This window comes from Magnolia sinica, chromosome 6, assembly GCF_029962835.1.
Source record: "Magnolia sinica isolate HGM2019 chromosome 6, MsV1, whole genome shotgun sequence".
NCBI lineage: Eukaryota > Viridiplantae > Streptophyta > Magnoliopsida > Magnoliales > Magnoliaceae > Magnolia > Magnolia sinica.
The window spans coordinates 80,927,043-80,949,025 of record NC_080578.1 but is presented as its reverse complement, the minus strand read 5'-3'; the positions used below and the strand labels follow the sequence as shown (position 1 = coordinate 80,949,025).

Genomic DNA, 21,983 nt, shown 5'->3' with positions numbered 1-21,983 from the left:
TTGTTCATCTGGCTAGCCTATATTCAATGATCCAAATTGTTAATAAACCCTACCATGGTTGATCCAAACCCTTCATATGATTTGCTGGTTTCCGGTGATGCAAACCTTTGACATGCTTGGGCCATTTCAATTGATTTGAACCATTAATATGATTGGGCTTATACTTAGTGACCCAACGCTTCATATGATTGGGGTTGCTTTTAGTGATCTATGTTCTAAATATCATTGGGGTTGTTTTCAGTGATACATGATGTACAATGATAGTGCCTTTTAATTGTTCATTGTGATGGATGTTTTTAAATGGAGGTTAATTTCAATGAACGAGGTGTATGAAGATATACATGAATATATCAATGAGGTCTACCAAAAATTCCAATAGGTGATACAATATGTACAATGATAATGCCCTTTAATTGTTAATGGGAAAGAAACTATGGGGAAGATGATCATTTGCCACATCTATTCTTATTCGTATGGTCATACAGAGCTCCACCATGGGCAATGAGGTTCAATTGACTTGTGGGAAGAAAGAGGATATTGACAATCAATAATTTGCAAAGAAGATCCCTTATCCTTCCTAACATATGTATAATGTGTATGGGAGATGCAGAGTCAATCACCTCTTCATTCATTCCATTTTTTACTTGAAAGATGTGGGACTACTTTCTCAATGCTCTCCATACAAGATTAGGCAAAGCTGAATTCTGTTGTGGACCTTCTGTGGTCTTGGCATTCAGGAGGGGTGGGAAAAGTGGGGGAAAGCTTTGTGGAAATTGTTTTTGGATAGGAGATGTTTTTAGAATAGGATGTGGTCATTAGGAAAATTAAATGTATTTTTTTAGGTTAGGCTTCTTATGTAAAGCCAGTTAAGTTAATCCCGCTAATCTCTCATATGTTTTTCAATTGTATAGGTGGGTTGTTTTCTTTTGCTCATTTTGTGGGCTTTTAATGAAGCTCTCTCAAAAAGAGAAAAAAAAGTAGGTAATTTGAAATGAGCCATAGCTAAATTCTATTGTTGGTTTTAAGCTTTACTTAGACAAAAAATACAAAACGAAAAACAAGTTGGAAGGACAAAAAAAGAAGAAATGTAAAAAAATAAAAAAGTATGAAGAATCTAAACTAAAGATGTTTTTGAGCAAGATCTCCTAGTATGTGAAAAGTAAATGCCCCAAATTTTTTATTGGAATGACCTTTTATCAATTAATGAAACTCTATATACAGATTAACTTCTTGATCTCTAAAAAATAGATTATCTGAAAATACCACTTATGTGAGACTCGTATCCTAGCCTGTACCATTTCATAGGCTCCTGCGGTCCTCCCGGTCGAATTCCGGTGACCTGCGATCCGTAGATAGCATTTGCATGCGACCTTGAGTGTCATCCTGCAATTTCGAGTTGGCTTGACCTAAGACCTATGTCATTGCGACCACATCGTCGCTGCGGTTCCAACGCCGCGTCTCATATGACAATCCGAGATGTACATCAAAAGATGTAGGCCACGCTTTATTTGAACTTTGATCACATTGTGGGACCCACCTATGGCATGGCACGCCACCCTATGCATGCATGACATCATCATCCTCATAACTTCCTATCCACCTATAGCTAGTCTAGACCCCTAGCCACCTATAGCTAGTCTAGACCCCTAACCCCCTCCCTTACATTCATTATGACATGCATTTATTACTCTCTCTCTCTCTCTCTCTCTCCCTCTTTCTTTCTTATTTCCTAGCAAGAGAGAGAGCTCCCAACGTCCATTAGAGCTCTCCCTTTCCAACCCTTTTACAGGCTCTCCACCCCTAAATCCAACCCTCTAAAATCAATCTCAACCATTGAATTTTGTTCCTTTGGAGCTCTAGATCACATTGGTGGAAGAAGGAGTCCAAGATCTAAGGTGGGTGCTTCTCTCTCTCTCTCTCTCTTTCTCATTTTTTTTTGTGTGATGTATGGCCCACTTGGATGAACCCCACCTTGAGGCATGTATTACCCTTTATCCAAACCGTCGAAGTCATGTAGACCCTACCTTATGGCGGTGGAAACACACAAGTATTGGTTTGATTTAAATCAGGTGGGCCTCATTCATGTGAGGACCCACATTGATGGAATGTGGCCACATCTGCGTGGGACCCACCACTATGTTATTCCATGACGTGGGACGTGAGGGTGGCTAACGTGAAGTGTGCTCTGGCATGGGCGTGTACTATCAATTAAAATATATATATATATATATATATATATATATATATATATATATATATATATATATGCTTTGCCTTTTAAAGTTTAGGGTGGGTCACTCATATAGGCCCTACTTTGATTCATGGAACTAATCTACACCGTCCATCCCATTCCTTAGCCTATTTTAAGCGTTGAACCGAAATTTGAGACCGATCAGATAATCAAGCGGGCTATAACATAGGAAATAGTGGTATTGCCATTAAAACCCACCGTGATTCTTCTATGCATCAAAAAATATGTCCCATATTGGTCTCATTAGGTTGGTTTGAGGCCGTAGAACACAATAGACGGGTTGGATTTTTCAAATCCAGGCCTTATATATGAAAAACCACAGGAAATTTTTTTTAAAAAAGGAGAGATTTGGCAGTAGCGCCTGCTGCTGCCGCTGACGCCAGCAGCGTCTCTGCCGAGCGGACGCCAAACGGGCAGGGATCACGGGTCCCAGCCGTGGGTCCCACCGTGATGTGTGTGAACATCAGAACCGTGCATTTGGCGGGTCTCCCTCCCGGCTATGGCCTACCCAAAAATCAGCCGTATACAGAACTTAGGTGGGCCATATCATCTAAAATCATGTGAAGACATGCCTAAAACATATAAAAATATTTGGTGGGGCCTACCTGAAATTTGGATGAGGCTGAAACTTGGTCTGGACCCTCAGCCAGGTGGGACACAGATAATAGGTGGACTGGATTTGTGAACCACACCACAGTGGGCTCCCTATTCATGTTACCCAATCAACAAGTTGGGTGGGAAATAAATATCACAGTGGGCCCAGGCCCAGACCCACGTGACCTTATAAACAGGTTGTATGGCAAGTAAGTATTGCAGTGGGCCCCTGGCCCATGCGACTTTATCAACAGATTAGATGCAAGTAAACATTTCAATGGGTCCCATGATCATGTGACCCTATCACAAGGTTGAAAAAAATAATCATAATAAATAAAAATAAAAATAAAAATAAATAAATAAATACTGTAGTGGGCCCCAGGTCTATATGACCTTATCAACAGGTTGGATGCAAATAAATATTACAGTGGGCCCTAGGCCCATGTGACCCTATGACTAGTTTGGATGGAAAATAAACATCATGTTGGCCCCAGTTTGGATGGACAGTATGTTGGGCCCTAGGTTGGGTGGAAAGTAAACATTTTGGTGGGTCTTACTTAAGACCCATTTATGTATGTGTTGTGTCCATAATTGTGGACCTCCATCACGGAATATGTGACTTATCTATACCTTCCATCCCTATGGGACCCACCATGATGCATGTGTTTCATCCAACCGTCCAACCATTTTTTTTGGGAAATGATTTTTAGGTTTGGGACGAAAATAAGACAGATATATTCATCAGGTGGACCATAGTGCATGGTGAGGATCGAACGGCTACCTTTGAAATCCTTGAGATCTTATGATTTGATTGGATGGGAAATAAATGTTATGGCGGGCCTTGAAAATTTTAGTAGTGGAAATCATTATCACCACTTATATTTGAGTGTGGCTCATTTGATATACATGTGGCCCATGTGGTGTGGCCCACTTACCATATTTATGGCCCATTGTTAAGGCCCACCTTGTTATGTATTTGAGGCCCGTGTGATGCGGCCCATTAGATGTATTTAGGGCCCATGGGTCGAGGCCCAATATGATGTATATAAGGCTCATTTCAATGTGTGATTTCGCCATGATAGATGTATTGTATATCCACACCATTTAGCTCGCTGGATGGTGGGACTTTCCCCCGATGTATGTATTTTATATCCGCACTGTTTGCCCATCTTGATGGCGCAGGGCCCGCTTGCTGCAAGTGTTGGGCCCACCTACACTGTATAGGCCCACCATGCTGTGTGTCCTTCACCTATACCGTCCACTTGTGCGGCCCGCCTAGAAGTACGTATTTTGTATCCACACCGTCCATAATGTTAAGATAGTGCAGGACAATGTTTGATTGGCGCCGATTTATATGGATATGTTTGGACAGTGCTGATCATCATATGTGGGCCATGAGTGGAGCAATACACATGTTATACCTACAACTATTGAAATGATTTTTGGTGCGGCCCATATAATGAGGCCCACCTTGATAAGTATATACGAGACCCATGTATGAGGCCCATTTGATGTACTGGAGGCTCATGGGTCAAGGCCCAATAGGACGTACATAAGGCCCATTGTAGTGTGATTCCACCATGGTATTTATGTTGATTTTATAGTGGACTATACCTTGGGAGCAATGGTGGTTTGATGTCCACATTGTAAGGATAATGTTGGTTTAATGTTCGCATTGTCACTCTCTCCCTAGGGCCCATTAATAGGCCCGTACCTGTAGCATATAGTCTGTCTAGGCTCATATTCATTTTGATCAGAGCCCACCTCATATGTTCCACCCTAACCGTACAGGTCATAGAGGACTAGCCTCGATGTATGTTTTATTCACACTGTCCGTGGGATGTGTAACCCACTAGATGTATAAATTCTATGTCCTCACTAACCATCTAGTGGGACCTATCTGCTGCATGTGCAGGGCCTACCTATTGTGCATTGTACGACTCATTGATGCGGCCCACTTGTTGTGTATGAGGCCCATTGGTACGGCCCAATGTATCAACCGCTATGATGTGTAGGCCCATGTGCTTCATGTGTAAGGCTCACCTATGATGACTAATTAAGGCCACTTATTGGATATTTGGGCCCACCTTATGATTAACTCTATACGGACCACTGCTTGGGAGCAGTGTTGGTTGAATGTCCACATTTTTGGGTAATGATGGTTAAACACCCACATGGTGACCTTTCCTTAAGCCTAGTTAGACCCATTCTCATCGATACTTATTGTATAGGCCGATTCATTGAGGCCGATTCTGATTGCCAAGGCCGAGTATCGAGGCCAGTTCCGAGCATCGAATCCGATTATTAAGGCCGATTTCGTTTGTCGAGACTATTTGATGTATATGCGACCCGTAGTTGAGGTCCAATGAGATGTGTATTCGGTCTGCATAATGTATATGCAGCCCATGTTTAAGGCCTAATATGAATAGGATTTCTATGTAATAAGGCCCATTGTGATGTGTATTAGGCCCATGATGCATGACCTATTTGATGTATTCGAGACTCATGTGCAGGGCCCATATGTCATGTATTTGAGGCCCATGAGCAGGGCCCACTTATTGCATATACGTGACCCTTGAGTAATGCTCATTGTATTGTATATTAGGCCTTTATGTAAGGCTGCAGGCCCATTATATGTTTGGTTTTATGTGGGCCATACCTTGGGTGACAATGTTGGTTAAATGTCCACATTGTTGTGATTGATGGTCGATGCCGGTTATTGATACCGATTATGAGTATGTGACAGCATAGCATCATGATACATGCCCATACGCATCATCTGCATGTTTGTTATGAGATGTGGTTGATCATTACATATGTCATTGAGCATGTTATGAGACTCACTGATAGGCGAAGTTATCTCACATGAGCACGCGGTGTGCGCAGGATTGATGCATGACTGAATTGTATGACTCATGCATCTCGCATTATGATTACTTTACGCCCTAGCGACATCAGGGTCGTAGCCTCCACAGGCATATCGTGGATGGCCAAATGAGACACTGGAAATGTTTGGTTCTAGCATACGGGCGCCTTAGATGTCCCTGGGTGAAAATCCCTAAACCTCCATGGCCAGGAGACGCCCCAACGTCGAGACCGAGTGGATGCATGAGCGCTCGAGTGCCGAATACCAGGAGGCCGCGTCTCCCACTGTGTCGTGGTCGGTTGGGAGGGGGTGTGGCCTTACCCGCCCGAGGGTAGGGGGCAATACTAGGCTGAGTTTGACCAGCTCGTGAATGGGTCCGCTATCGACGTACCGGATAGGTATTGGCAGACTATTGGCCAGGCGGATAGTGAGGTTTCTTACGCTCACTTGGACTATGCGGCTAGGAGAGCGGCAGTGCCATTTGGAGTGTACTAAACCCCGGTGATGATCCCAGAGATGAACTGTACTGATATATGGATTTAGTGAGCAAGAGTTGCATACTCATTCATGCATTCATTTATTCACTATCTACTCGGGTTGGTGGTATGCAACTAGTTGTTACGTGTGCCTTCGCAATGGCCAGGATTTCGGTTGGGGCGCGCGACTAACCTGAGATCAGGAGTTTACCACATTGAGTCTGACTATCCAAATTTAGGTATGGGACTGGTTTAGATAGAAGTCCCTTGTGATGGACCCATAGCCTGCGATACTACGTACTACCATCCCGACTTCACACTCCAGCATGGTCATTTCATTCGCACCGCATATTGCATTACATCCGCGGCATACGACATCTTTGGGTTACTGTGCTTTTGCATTTATATGGTCTAGATATGGCTGACGTATTTGTGAATACATATACCCCATTGCATTCTCGGCATTTGATATTTGACTCTTTATGGCTCCTCGTTTGCGTAGCTGTTATATATTGTGTATTCGGATATTGATTGGCTCATGGACTTGTTCGTATTTTCGCTTACTCTGTTATCATATGATATATGATCTTGTGAGTATTTTTGTTTGCTCTGATAATTCCTGCTCTTACCAGTATTTCTGCTTACTCAGATAATTCATGATCTTGCTAGTACTTTTGCTTATTCCGATATTGTACAATTTATGGATTACCAGTACTTCCAGTTTGTATGATAATGGCATTGTATTGAATACTTGGCACTTACCTTGTGCACATACTTACACCACCCTCTAAGCTTTCTATAAGCTTATGCACGATAGATGCGTGCAGGTGTTAATAGGTTGCAGCAGCATTGAGCTTGGAGCGTGCAGTTGTATTCTGGAGCTTTAATTTCGATATATGTATTTTTCCCTTTCAGCAATGTACTCAAATGATTATATTAGTGGATATATGATGATGATGTTGCCTTTGTGAATTGGGTAATCTTGTGGTTATGCTTATTATGAGTTAAATGTACAAAAAAATTCTCCTTGTAGGATCCCAGGATCGGAATCTGGCGTATGGACGCTAGGACCTGAAAATGGGGTACAACGGAGGCTGTCGGCACCGAATTCGGTGATCGAGATTCCTGCGAATCCAATTTCTGGGTTTAGGGCGTGACAACTTATGAATGATATTTTTATTTGAGGCAAACTAATCTTCATGCTAAGGGTCTTTCCTATTTTGGGATACTCTTGATCTTAATAGAGTTTGACAGTTTACACATATAACTAATTACACCCTAAGCACACAATGCACAACTTCATTAAATGCTAAATATCATTCACATTCACCTCCAATAGAAGGATAGTCAAATACATGCTCAAGGATGAGCCTACCCCAATCCTTTTTTCTCATTTTACTTAGATCTTAGAAAGATGTGAGGTTTTACTTCCCAATACTCATCACGAGTTTAGGCGAATGGATTTGGTCGTGGGTTTGCTTCCTATAGATGCGAGTGTGATTCCCCTCCCCGTGGATTACCTATCAGGAGTTGGGGCGAACGACTTTGGTCGTGGGTTTGCTCCCCACAGACACGAGTTTTATTCCCCTCCACATGGATTACCTGTTATGAGTTTGGGTGAACGACTTTGGTCGTGGGATTGCTCCCCACAGACACGAGTTCGATTCCCCTCCTCGTGGATTACTCGATGCACGTGGTGTAACTGGGGAATTTTTTTTTCTTTTTTTTTTGTTTTTGTTTTATAATTCTCACATTTGGAAACTCGCCAAACCCGACCCGACTCGGTGCTGACTCGACCCAACTTGGTACCTGTGATCGAGTCGGACTCAGTTTGGGTTAGTCCAAGCCAGACCTGGACTTAGATCGGGTCAGGCATGCTGGACTTGCTACCGAGTTGGGTCGAGTTTGGGTCAGGACTATTTCAAAACCAGGTCGAGTCGGTTCAACCCTAACTTGGTCTGACTCGACTCGTTGCCTTGTTCTACGCGTTGCGTATTAAGGAAAGTTTTTATTTTTAATCCTCACATTTGGATATTCCTTAAATTTTAACATTCAATAGGCATATACTCATGATGCTTAACGACTAAGTTCGATTCCCTCTCCGTGGATTTTTTGATGAACGTGGTTGGCGGGTGAATGCGTGCATCTGCATGGAATGGTCTCTCCTGAAAGGGACGGGGACACCCTGTCATTATAAAAAAAATCCTTCCCAAAACCCGTTACGAGTTTGGGCAAATGGCTTTGGTCGTGGGTTTCCTCCCCATAGAGGCGAGTGTGATTCCCTTCCCCATGGATTACCTATCACGAGTTGGTGCGAACGACTTTGGTCGTGGGTTTGCTCCCCATAAACATGAGTTTGATTCCCCTCCCTGTGGATTACCTGTTATGAGTTTGGGCGAACGACTTTGGTCATGGGTTTGCTCCCCACAGACACGAGTTCGATTCCCCTCCCCATAGATTATTCGATGCACGTGGTGTAAATGGGGAAGTTTTTTATTTTTTATTTTTTATTTTTATAATCCTCAAATCTGGAGACCCACCACACCTGACCCAACTTGGTGTTGACTCAACCCGACTTCGTACCTGTGACCGGGTCGGACTTAGTCTAGGTTAGTCTAGGCCAGACCCGAACTCAGATCGGGTCAAGCATGCTGGACTTGGTACCAAGTTGGGTCAAGTTCAGGTCAGGTCTATTTCAAAATCAGGTCGAGTCGGGTCAGCCCTTCAACCCTTCAACCCTTGGTCTAACTCAACTTGTTGCCCTGTTCTACACGCTGTGTATTAGGGAAAGTTTTTATTTTTAATCCTCACATTCGAATATTCTTGAAATTTAAACTTTCAATTTCAGTGTTCACTATTAAGCCTACGCCTGTCCATTCCTTTCAAGATTGATCCCGCCCCTATAGGTGTATGCACATGACGCTTAACGACTAAGTTCAATTTCATCCCTGTGGATTTTTAGATGCTCGTGGTTGGCGAGTGATTGCATGCATCTGCAGGGAATGGTCTCGCCTTAAAGGGACGGGGACACCCTGTCTTTTAAAAAAATAAAAAATAAAAATTTCCCAAAACCTATCACGAGTTTGGGCGAATGGCTCTGGTCTTGGGTTTACTCCCCGCAGACACGAGTTCATTTTCCCTCTTCATAGGTTACTGGTCACGAGTTCGGGAGAACATCTTTGGTCGTGGGTTTGCTCCCCACAGACACGAGTTCGGGAGAATGGCTTTGGTCGTGGGTTTGCTCCCCATAGACACGAGTTCGATTCCCCTTCCCATGGATTACCCGTCATGAGTTTGGGTGAACGACTTTAGTTGTGGGTTTGCTCCCCACAGACACAAGTTTGATTCCCCTTCCCATGGATTACTCGATGCACGTGATGTAATAGGGGAAGTTTTTTTTTATTTATTTATTTAAACCTCACATCTGAAGACCCCTGAAACCCTCAATTCTATGTTCACTATTAAGCTTATGCTCAACCATTCCTTTCAATATTCATCCCGCCCTTATAGGGGTAAGCTATAGTGATGTTTAACGACTGAACGAGAGCTTCATCTGTCAATGAATAACGGAACGGATTGACTCTGTTGTTGGCATTGCTATGTTTTTCTCTCCTTTCCTATCAGCGAGTTCCGATGCATGCTGTCACTAATAGGGGGACGTCATATCTGCTGAAAAATGGAGCCCCAATCTAGTAGGGCGCACTATAGCGCAATTCAGGTGGCCTTGGCTTATAGCTCTCTTGATTACGTCGTCGTATTTTGCAGTGGTGACTCCCGAAGCATGGGAGCTACTCCTAGACCAGCAGAATTACATGAACAACATCGCTTTTCCAGTCAAAGCCGTCGGCCCGAACTTCAATATATAGATCTCTTTTTTCTTCAAAGTGGATTTATTAGGGGCCAAGCCTGCCTGACCCCCCAAAGTGGCTTAATATCTGGTGTTGGTTGACTGGCTCTTATTGCCTATAATATGTTCTCTTGACCAAAAAGTCAGTCTGCATCCCCTATTCGAATTAGAAATCCTGCCTTACCTCTTATCACTTCACTCCTTCTCGTGATCATTTTCAGGTTTTGGTTTGTCCTAAACGATGGGGTAAGGTTCCATGAATGTGCACACAACTTACTTTTTATTGGACTATCTTCAATAGGCAAAATCACACACCACTTTACACAAGGGTCGATTAGTCATGGAATCAAAGTAATAACTGTCGATCTTTAATTAGGATCAAGAAAAATAGGAACAGTCAGACTCTTACCTCAAGATGAAGTTAGGCTTGGATAAGGACACTAGTTAGATTAGGAAGTCACTCATAACAAAATGTCTTTTTAGCTGAAAATATTGGGGTGTCATTTAAAATAGATAAATTTTATGCATCATCTTCAAAAAGATTCTGCGCCAGAATCAAACACTAGGAAAATTTTAATGATTAGGAAATAAATTGATAGGAAGAATACCAACGGACGATCTACTCTAAAATAAAATCAATACATCAAAGCCTTTTGATCCTTATATTCCAATCTATACTTTCTATTGTCAAAGTGGCTAGGGGAAAAAAAATTAGAATTCAAGTAAGAGGATTGTGGTATCTATCAATAGTGGATTAAATGTATCGAAGTCCTCGTATGGGTTGGATGATATTACCTTGTATAAATATTGCTTACTCCAATAATTGCACTAGAATGACAAAACAAAGAAGAAATTCTTAAATGCCCAAAATTTAAAAAGAATTCATTGGATTTACCTTAAAAAGAAAGAAAGAAAGTAAAAAAAAACACAGTTTAAATACTAAAAATAAAAAAAAGATGAAAAAAATGATAAAGGGGATTGGAATACAGTTAAAAGAAAATCAGTAACATGGGTCTAGGTTATTGAGAATGATAAAATGTTTGCTGAGAAAATGATTAAACTCCCTAGAAGCTACCATATTCAAATATGATTGATAGTTTAAGTTGATAACAATCAAGTAACCCTTATCATTTTCCCATCTCAAAATCACTCCCTTATCTCAATTGTAGACGAGGAAGATGTGCATGTAACAATTGGATCCATCAAAAGGATATCCCAAATTCTCTAATCCAATTTGTCATTTCTTCTTCTTCTTCTTCTCACTTTTTGAAACCCCCAATCAAGGGAGCTAGCATCATTTAAAATAGACAAATTTTATGCATCATCTACAAAAGGATTCAGTGCTAGAATCAAACACTGGAAAATTTTGAACAATTAAGAAATAAATTAATAACAAGAATACCGTAAGACTATATACTCTGAAATAAAATCAATACATCAAAGTCTTTGCTCCTTAAATTCCAATCTTCTCAAAGTGACTGGTTGACAATGAATAAAGATAAACATGAATATATATATATATATATATATATATATATATATATATATATATATATATATATATATAGTTTGGGTCTAGTTGTTAAACAACAACTGGATTCTTAAATGGGCCGGGTATGGGCGCCCCTAAACCTGACCCAACATAACCATATGCACTCCTTATTTCACTAACAGGCGATTGTCTCACTGTACTAATCTGGAGGGCTCAGGAATGTTTAAATCTTTTTCAAAATAGTAACAATGTTTTGTGCCACTTTTCTTAATTTGCATATCAAGAACCCAATTAGACATGATTTTTGATTGGGTCGAAAATGTGAACATGAACCTGTCCTAATTTAATAATCTGCCCAATAAATGAGGCCTATACCCATTAAAATCGTGCCAGATTCACTAGGTAAACCCAAACACCCTAGGGGAGCCTACTATTTAATTTTTAGTAAGAGTATCTTGACAATCGGACATAAATGATGCACAACTTTTACATCCCATTGGTCTACACATGCGATGCCTAGTAGACAACATTGCCTTCAACATTGCCTTATATGTGTGCTTGGCCTTAGCAAACCTCTTGGAAAAGTTTGTTGATATGGCTGCAGATGGCTTAGCTAACCAGGTTTGGTTCTCCCGGAGCCGCTATAGCATTGAAGACTTGGATCCACTGGAGTGTTGGTACCCATTAGGTCTTTGGATCTAGTTATTGAGTTGGGTACAGGATTAGGCAATGGCTGAACATTGAGTCAGTTGAGTTTTCAGATTTCTAAACTATGCGGCAACATGAGAGGTTTTCTAACAGTTGTTGCAAGGTTTTCAGGATGTGGTGGTGTCGAAAAATAAGGCGGTTGGTGGGATTCTCAAGGAAAAGGTGAAATTGGTGTGGGTGCTGCTTTTAAACCATGCTTGTTTGTATCCCTGAATCCAAATGCTTCCAAGTTTTGCTATATATCTTCTGTTTCTCTATGCATAATAATATGGTGCACATGCGATACGGGGCATTTTTTATTGCCATAAAGGTTTTATCTCATAAGGATGAAGTATCTGATACTAGGAATTTGTTTTGCCTCAATCGGAACTGCATGATGAAATTTATTATAGTAGTATGAATTGTGGTGACCTAATATGCTGATTCTGTTCTCACACAATGATGGTAACTAATTTATATTCTGTTTTAGGTCAACTGATTTTATTTTTAGTTTATGGTCGGTCTGCTCAAATTGAAACTTTTAAGATTAACCTAAGTAGTTGATTTTTATGCAACTTTTATGATCCTGCCCTACTGAGTAGTTTATTTTGTCCAAAATGAACAAGGACAGTGAAGATGTTCTCTATCAAGTAGACATGGATATATTTTCTTTTCACAAGTCTTTGTTGACTACTTCGAACTTACAAATACTAGTGGAGGATTATGTTTTTAGATCTTAGCTAATAGGTTGTTTTGATATTTACAACCAATGTGGATGTTTCATTGTCAACCAGTCACTTTGAGAATACAAGTTTAGATGCAGTTTGGCTATATTCCCCTATCATCTTTGTACTTGACAGTATTTCCTTAGTTTCATTTGTTGAACCTCTTTTTTTTACTGGAGAGGCTTATCTGAATCAAAAATACATTTTCTTGAGGAACTATTCAGGTTACTTTTTGGCTACGAGTTCCTTTATACATTTTTTTTGTAGCATCTTTTTAAGTTTAGAGTCATGAATTCATTATTAGAATATGGGATAACTGTTTCAGTTTTTCAAAATTCTGATGAAAAGTTTCTGTATGTTGGTTAATTTGTGCCATATCTTCAGATTAACCTAGAGACAAAATTGTATAATTCTTTTACAGCAAAAAATAAATTTCTCATATTCCTAACCTAGTCATCTTTTTGGCTGCCACATGACTGATAAATTGAGTGGAAGTTTTCTCAAGTATAATTCTTTTACAGCAAAAATTAAATTTCTCAGATTCCTAAGCTAGTCATCTTTATTGACTGCCGCATTACTAAAAAATATGAGCAGAAGTTTTCTCGAGGTGTTTTTCTTGACCCCATCTTTTCTTTCATTCTCCTACCTTTGGAGGGTGGCCTCCACACTCCACAACATTTGGAAAGCACCAATCCCTATTAGGCTATCAGCGTTTAACGGGAACAGTGAGGTAGTGGATAGTAACTCATTAGGCGGGAATTTTCATTCCGTACCTAATCTAATTACCTCCGTTGAGATACCTCTTAAGGATTTTAGATTCTGGTACCTTCCATTAGATTGCTGTAATGAATGCTAGTTGAAAATTGAAATGGCTGTTTTTTTTGGGTAAATGACGAAAATGCTTCTCTACAAGGACAAACTTGAGTAATTCGATATGTTGCAAATCCATTAATCGAGTAGTTAATGTGCGCCTATTTATCACACTATGCCACAACTATTCCAGGGTCTAAAAATAAAAAAATGTCGACCTGCTTCAATAACATAACCTATTCTCAATCTCTCTCATGGGTATCAACTAGTTCCAACTTGTAAGAGGTTGTACGGGTGGAACTTTTGTGTATAAGAGAAGCTATTGATATGAAGGCAGAGTGTGATGATCCATGATAATGTGCACAGCCACCACAATCTAGACCATTCAAAATGTGTGCCTTATTCATCTAAAAGTGAGTCTGAACACGGTCCAAGTTTAACAAACAGTTCTATGAGGTTTTGCATGTCCCCAGTCAATCTGATTTTGGGGTATGTTCCATTTAAATTGAGGTCCATGACTTGGGCCTTTTGAATTGATGTATGGTGGGTATAAAATTGGTAGAGTTTTTGGAAATCCTCCGATCTAGGGTCACTGTGGTTCTTGGGCTGGGTTCATTAAGTGATACCACACACATTAGACAGATATTCCATTCTGCTGAGAGCATTTGTGGCCATGTGATAACCGAGAAATACATTATGTACCCCAAATCATATCCATTGCACATCAGTTAGGATTTGAGACAAATGATATTATTTGGCAGAAAGCATCCTGCCTACCTACATCTCTAGTTTCTACATACACCCAAACATATCCTTAATGTCTTTCTATTTAAATAGATACCTCATTTTTTGCTCTATATGTATGAGTCAATATTTATGTAAGGATATGCTAAGTGTTTGTGTGTTTATTTATATGTATATTTAATGGTGGAGACATGGTGGGGATTGTTGTTTTCTCCAAGTCTCATGTATGTATCTTTCTTCATATTTTTTTTATGGAAGCTTGATATTACTCGTACTTAAGGTGTCTCGTATCGGTATCGGTTGGCGTAACGGTGTCCTCCAAAACCGATACAGATACGGGGGCGTAACGGTGATACGGGGGCGTAACGGCCCGTAACGGTGCAAAAAATTTTTTTTGCCAAAATATATGAAAAAATATAGATTAAATCCAGAATATTCTAAGCATTCCAAATATGCATTCATTTATAAATTGGAACATGTTTATGGTGGTGTAACGGTCAACTCTTTGGTGAGAAGTTGTATCGGACTGTCTGATGAATTTATGAACCAGATAACCTGAATTTGACTACAAAATTCATATATTTAATTTTCTAACTATCTACTATCAATGATAGATATATTATAATGAATGTAAAATGAAAATATCTTACATTATGTGTTTGCAATTATTTTTGAGGAATTTCTCGAACATACCTGTGGTCCTGTGCAGTGTGGTGCACGTGACTGTGATAGTGTAATTCCTGTCTATGACCTGTCATCCTCAAGTCAAGAATATTTAAAAAAAAAATTAGTAGTATCTGATATACTCCCCTACAACTTGATTAAGGATTACTTGATTGGTTGTCAGGGGAGCTATTTTAAATACAAGTTCGGTCGTGTCAAGTGTGTGCAATTGTGCATGGCTTCTTGCAATAATACTGTTGTGAGCTGTCTGCTGCAAATACTTACCTTAACACAAATATATACTCACAATCACAAGTCACCACCAAAATAAAAATCTGCTTTTTTGTGGTTGCTCAACCTCCACATCATCGTCATCGTCACCATCAGGCTGAGGCTGTCCAATAGGTGTAGGTGCTGCATATCCATAATATCTAGTGCCAGAAAGAAATACTAGATCAACAAAACTAGAGGATGACTAATCCTGACTAGGCAACGACTCTGACCCGGAGTAAGGATATCCACCAGTGCTCATCGAATAGCCATACTAGTGCCCATACTCAGGCTGTTGAGAATCTTAAGATTGAGAGTGCGTCTGCTGTGATGAGTAACTTGGATTTGGATCTGGATATCTATAATCATATGGATATTGATCGGGAGGGCTACTCCAACATGAATGTGATGGAACAGGCTCAGTATAACCATCATAATTCAATTCACCATAAGAATATCCATCATAATAACCAAGACCATGAACCTGCTGATGTTTCGAACCTCTCGGACCCGGTGCACCACTAGATGTACCCACCTCCTGCTGGCTGTATCGTGACTCGGTACACTCATAAGTCTGACCTCATGTACCACCTCGTCGCTGTTCATCGACATCGTGATCTGTAGACGGCTGTATAGGGCGCTGAGCAACACCAGAAGTGCCAGCACCAGGGGCAGGGAGGTCATCGTCTTCATCTGACACGGTCACGCTACCACTGCTCGTACTCTTTTGTTGATCTTGAGCCGTATCTGTACGTGGCATAAACACCGCCCCTCTTACTGGGTCCAACACATCTGCACGACTCTCTTGTTACGCTCTGCGTATTTCTGGGTCATCAATTTTCAATTCTTCACTATCCTCTTCAATTTGCTTTTCCCTTGTTTCCAACCAAGGTAGAAGTGGGTCATCCTCATCATAAATATTATCCAAGTTTATTGGACAGTAGTCTCCGTCATCAGCAGCTGTAATGCTCCTATGATGTCGTCGCATTCTTAGTTTTATATTGTAGTGCATGAAGACAAGTCTATCTAATGTTCTAGTCTGCAATCTATTCCTATTCTTTAAATGAATGAGCGCAAAACAACTCCAATTCCTTTCGCAGCTAGAGGAAGATGTTGTCTGGCTCAAAACTTCTACTGCAATTTTTTGGAGAGCCTTCGTACTCTCTCCGAAATTAATCCACCATTCGGCTAGTTGCAATCTAAATACTGCATGCTGTGCAAGAGCATCTCCAAAGCTACCAAGGTGATTTTCAAATGTATCTAATTCATTTAATGCCTTTATTTGCAGATCTAAGTTAGGCTCTAATCTCTTTATCACATTTTTTAGCCCGACACGAACTTCATCATTCGCAACAAATGATTGGGCATATCTATACCTAGGATTTAGGTAGTAACCTGCTGCATGAAGATCGTGATGGAGTTGTTTTGTCCATCTCTTGTCGATCATCTTCCAATAAGTCTGCCAACTTCTACAATCACGTTGAATTGCAAACTTTGCCTTATCCATGGCATTATATAGGAAGCCTATGGTAGGTGCTTCATCGGATTCAACAAGACGGAGTACCCTCATTAGTGGCTCCATCACCTTTAGGATCGCCTTGACCTTCTTCCAATATTTGTTGTCCCGTATGGTGTTCACAACTTCGACTGGTGTTCCTGATGTCTTCTTCCCATATTTTGTGTGGAGCCATTCTCGGGAAGCGAACATCTCACTCAACTCTTCCCTATGCTGGAATAAACTCTCTAATGCTATAAAGTTTGTTGCGAATCTAGTCACCGCAAGCCTCATCAACTTTCGTCCTTTCGTGAACTTTCTCATTATTGCAACTACTTGATTATGGTTGTAAATAAACGTCGTCACTTCCCTTACCCTTTCGACCATTTCCTTAACATTCTTCTTCTTCTTCCCAATATCTTCCAATATAAGATCAATATAATGGGCAGCACATGGTGACCAAAAAAGATGTTTTCTCTTATCCATCAACATATGTCCTGCAAGCTTATATGTTGCTTCATTATCTGTCACAATCTGCACTATATTCTCCTCTCCAATCTCATCCACAACTTTATCCATTAGTCCATTAATATAAGTAGAATTTTTTGTTGCCTCTGAGGCATCAATTGACTTGTGGTATATAGTTCCTAAGTGGCAGTATACCATGAAGTTGATCATGCTGCGTCTGGTTGGGCAGTCCAACCATCACACATGATTGTGCATCCTCTGGCTTGCCATACAGGTTTAAAGGTAGCCACATATGCTTTCACATCCGTATACTCTGCATCTGTCTATTTCCCCTTAATCTCCTTAGCCGTGGGAGCTTTTATTCCTTCACCTGCTTCTGCTGTTGCATCAATTACCACCTGTCAATATGGAGAATTGGTTGCGTTAGGAGGTATGTTGGCATGTATAAATAACTTTGCTGCTGCTTTACCTAATTTCTCAACGGAAGTTCTACTCCACATTTGTTTTATCTTCTTTTGTTTAGTTGATTCTTTCCTAAATAGGATTGGATCAATAGAGGGTCTCCTAGGCTCATTTACTTCTTCATCCAAACGTATAGGGGCATCATGTGAAGATGTCTGTCGTCGGCTCCCAAACATACGTCGTAACCCACCAAACCTACCCCTCCACCCCCACCTGCAGAAGCAGTTGCACTTCCAGTTGCACTCCCACTCCCACTCCCACTGCCCCCCCTGTATCACGCACTGACCCATGCGTGCCAAATATGCGGCGACGTTCTTCCTCTTCACGAGCTAGACGCAAGCTCTCTCTCCTAGCTATAGTAAATTCTCGATCTGAATCTTCGTCAGAATCAATAATATCTTCATCACGAATGCCCATATATTCAGGACCAAACACTTCCTGTCGAGCTGCATCCAAAATATCATCTTTCTTCTTTTGTACAGCAGCACGTTTACCCTTCGACTCATCCAGACTAGCTTGCATTAAAAGCATTATCTCTTTCGGGACTCTACTACATGGCGCAACTTGACCCTTTCGATGTGCCAAATATTGTTTGAGACGGGTAATTCCACCAGTCACTAGTCTATCACAATACTTGCACTTCATTTGGTGCCTAGTACCACCAACCCTCTCACAATGTTGCCATCCAATATCATCACTTACTTGTTGTTGGCCAGACCCAGACATTTCTTTAGGTTTAGGTAGATACTAGATAATTAGATATGAGTATGAGTGTATGACCTATGTTAATAAAGATGATTTTATATTCTAACTAAACCCTAAGAAGCTCCAAGGCAAAACCTATCCAATATAAGCAAATAAAAACATAAAGTCACTAATTCGAAAATTAAAAAAAATTATAAAATGACACTCCAAATCTGTAAAATACACATTAACATGTTCTAATATGATTAACACATCACATGGCATGATTAAAATAGTAAAACAATCATTAAAAAATTATTTTTTAAATTTAAAAAAAAAAGGGCCATAATTAATGCGTAAATAGAAAAAAATATTTAAAAATTATAAAATGGCACCCCAAATCTGTAAAATGCATATTAACATATTCTACTATGATTAACACATCATATGGCATGATTAAAACAGCAATACAACCATTAAAAATTGATTTTTCGAATTTTTAAAAAAAAGGGGCAAAATTCATGCGTAAAGAGAAAAAAATATTTAAAAAATATAAAATGGCACCCTAAATCTGTAAAATACACATTAACATGTTCTACTATGATTAACACATCATATGGAATAATTAAAACAGCAAAACAATCATTAAAAATTGATTTTTTGAATTTTAAAAAAAAGGGGCAAAATTCATGCGTAAATAGAAAAAAATATTTAAAAAATATAAAATGGCACCCCAAATCTGTAAAATATACATTGACATATTCTACTATAATTAACACATCATATGGCATGATTAAAATAGCAAAACAATCATTAAAAATTGATTTTTTGAATTTTAAAAAAAGGAGGAAAAATTCATGCGTAAATAGAAAAAAATATTTAAAAAATATAAAATGGCACCCCAAATCTGTAAAATGCACATTAACATGTTCTACTATGATTAACACATCATATGGCATGATTAAAACAGCAAAACAATTATTAAAAATTGATTTTTTGAATTTTAAAAAAAAGGGGCAAAATTCATGCGTAAATAGAAAAAAATATTTAAAAAATATAAAATGGCACCCCAAATCTATAAAATGCATATAACATGTTCTAATATGATTAACACATCATATGGCATAATTAAAACAACAAAACAACCATTAAAAATTGATTTTTCGAATTTTTAAAAAAAAAGGGTCAAAATTCATGCGTAAATAGAAAAAAATATATTAAAAAAATATTAAATGGTACCTCAAATCTGTAAAATGCATATTAACATGTTCTACTATGATTAACACATCATATGAGATGATTAAAACAGCAAAACATAGTAAAAAAAAAGTATAAATACTTATTTTTGACAAATTTATGAAAAATGGCCCACCAAGCTTTGATTCAATAAAATCCGCAATATAATGTATTTTTTCCTCAAATATCCAGCCAAGGTTGGTCGAAACAGTTTGGAAGCAAGAAGTTTAAAAAAAACATAAAAAACGGAGCTTAAAATACAAAAAAAAAAATGACCGTTTTTTTACCGTTACGGCTGACTGTTACGGGCAGTAACGGCCATTACGCCCGTATCGGGCCCGTATCGGCCGATACTGGTACAAAAAATCGTATCAGCCGATACGGCCCCGAAACGCGTAACGGTTCGCACCGTTACCGTTACGTATCGGCCGATACGGCCGATACGTAACCAATTTGGCATACCTTGCTCGTACTACTATGCTTCTCTTGTCAAATTTTGGTTCGGTCCTTCATAAAATCAAGATATCAGAGGAGCAAAGAAAATATTTTATTATATTTTTCTATAGAAGCTTGATATTACTCGTACCACTATGCTTCTCTTGTCAAATTTTGGTTCAGTCCTTCATAAAATCAAGATATCAGAGGAGCAAAGAAAATATTTTATTGATAACACAGAGCCCCTGGTAGCATTTGCTTCCGCTCTTTATTATCCTTTGTGATAGTTGGCATTACAGAGCTTGTTTCCTGATTTCTGAGTACAATTTAGCCAAGTCAGTTGCAAGCTTACCAATTATATAAAAATTGATCTGCAGGGCCATTTTCATATAAGATTTGAGTTCAGGCTGGTACTTGGAGCTCAGCCAAACCAGGCTGACTTAGCTGAGTCAGCGAGGTGATTAGCTTATTTTAAAATTGCCACATTAGATTTAATTATGGAAACAAACTTTATCTCGTAGCTGGAGCGTCGGATCTTTATGCATCTTGTAAACTGTCAGAGCAGGTTGAATGCCTTCAAGGCTGGTGGGGATTTCCATTCAAGGATGGCAATGAATATGTACCCACATATTCGTAAGGCTGTAGAGGGAAAGGAGTGTTGCTTGAATGGTAGCCTCAACCCGGGGAAGACAAACCTCCAGTTCCTCTATTAAAGGTAATTATATAGAAAACTTCTCATTTCACTGATCTTATGAAAAGGTAAAAAAAAAAAAAAAAAAAAAGAAGACAATGAACCTAGGTATATAGAATTATAATATGAAAGAATAAGACAATCATGAACAGTGCCTCATGAATTACTAAAAAGTGATGAGGAAGCAACTCTTATATTGTAGTGCTAGTTATAGGTCTCTTAAGTCCAACTTGAAGTAGGATAGTTGCAATCTGGAGCCACACTATACTAGACTAATAGTTATTGTCATCTGAATTCAAATAGCCGATCCAAACACACCCGCAAAGTTTGAAAATATTCGTGAACATATTTTAACTATGTTATGCTGCTTAACCTGTTTCTTGGTAATGATTTTTATTTTTTGCTTTTTTAATTATATATATGCGTGCTTATTTCAGGATGCCTTTGCTTTTGAGAGATGAAAAGTGAAAATGCTCAACTTCTCTATTGCATATGGGAAAACTCCTGTTGGGCTGGGCCATGATTGTAAGGTATGCATGCTGTTATAAATTATTGTAACAGGGGGTAGATGAACATGTGGCTGCCTGTGGCCAGATTCTTTATATATATATATATATAGTTTTTTTTTTAAAACCTGAAAATGAATGCTGGTTTGATGCAGCATAACCACTTTCAGGTCATCAACTGTTTGTCAAAGCAATTAGTTACAGTTCCTGTTGGTTTTTACTTTTCTTTTTTCTTTTTCTTTTTTATTTTCCAGTGGCGCTACCAAAGATCATGAAGGCAACGGGGTATGAAATAATTAACGATGGTAAGGAAAACCACTTTGAACTTTGGTTGCTATTTATTTTCCTTGTAGAAATTGTACCTTGCATGAGGAAGGAACATCTCTGGGTTTGAGTCCCAACCTGGGTTGGACTTGGGCCTAATATAGACCCATTGACAGGCCTAGCTCTAATTTAAAATGGGTTGGCCTGAGGCCTAAGTCAGATTAACAGACCCAACCTGCTTTTGAGGTGGGTTCAAGCCAAACTAATTGGGTAGTGGGTTGGGTTCGAGCTAGAAATTTCCATTTAAATAATGGGTT

At 39.4% G+C, this 21,983-nt stretch overlaps 1 long non-coding RNA gene across 1 annotated transcript; it reads left to right on the top strand.

Annotated features, from left to right (window-relative positions):
* The first annotated feature begins 20,335 nt into the window (after window positions 1-20,335).
* On the top strand, window positions 20,336-21,718 carry LOC131248926 (uncharacterized). The gene is made up of 4 exons (XR_009172555.1): window positions 20,336-20,662; window positions 20,771-20,920; window positions 21,334-21,426; window positions 21,657-21,718. It is a non-coding gene; the product is annotated as an uncharacterized LOC131248926 (long non-coding RNA).
* The last annotated feature ends 265 nt before the right edge of the window (window positions 21,719-21,983 follow it).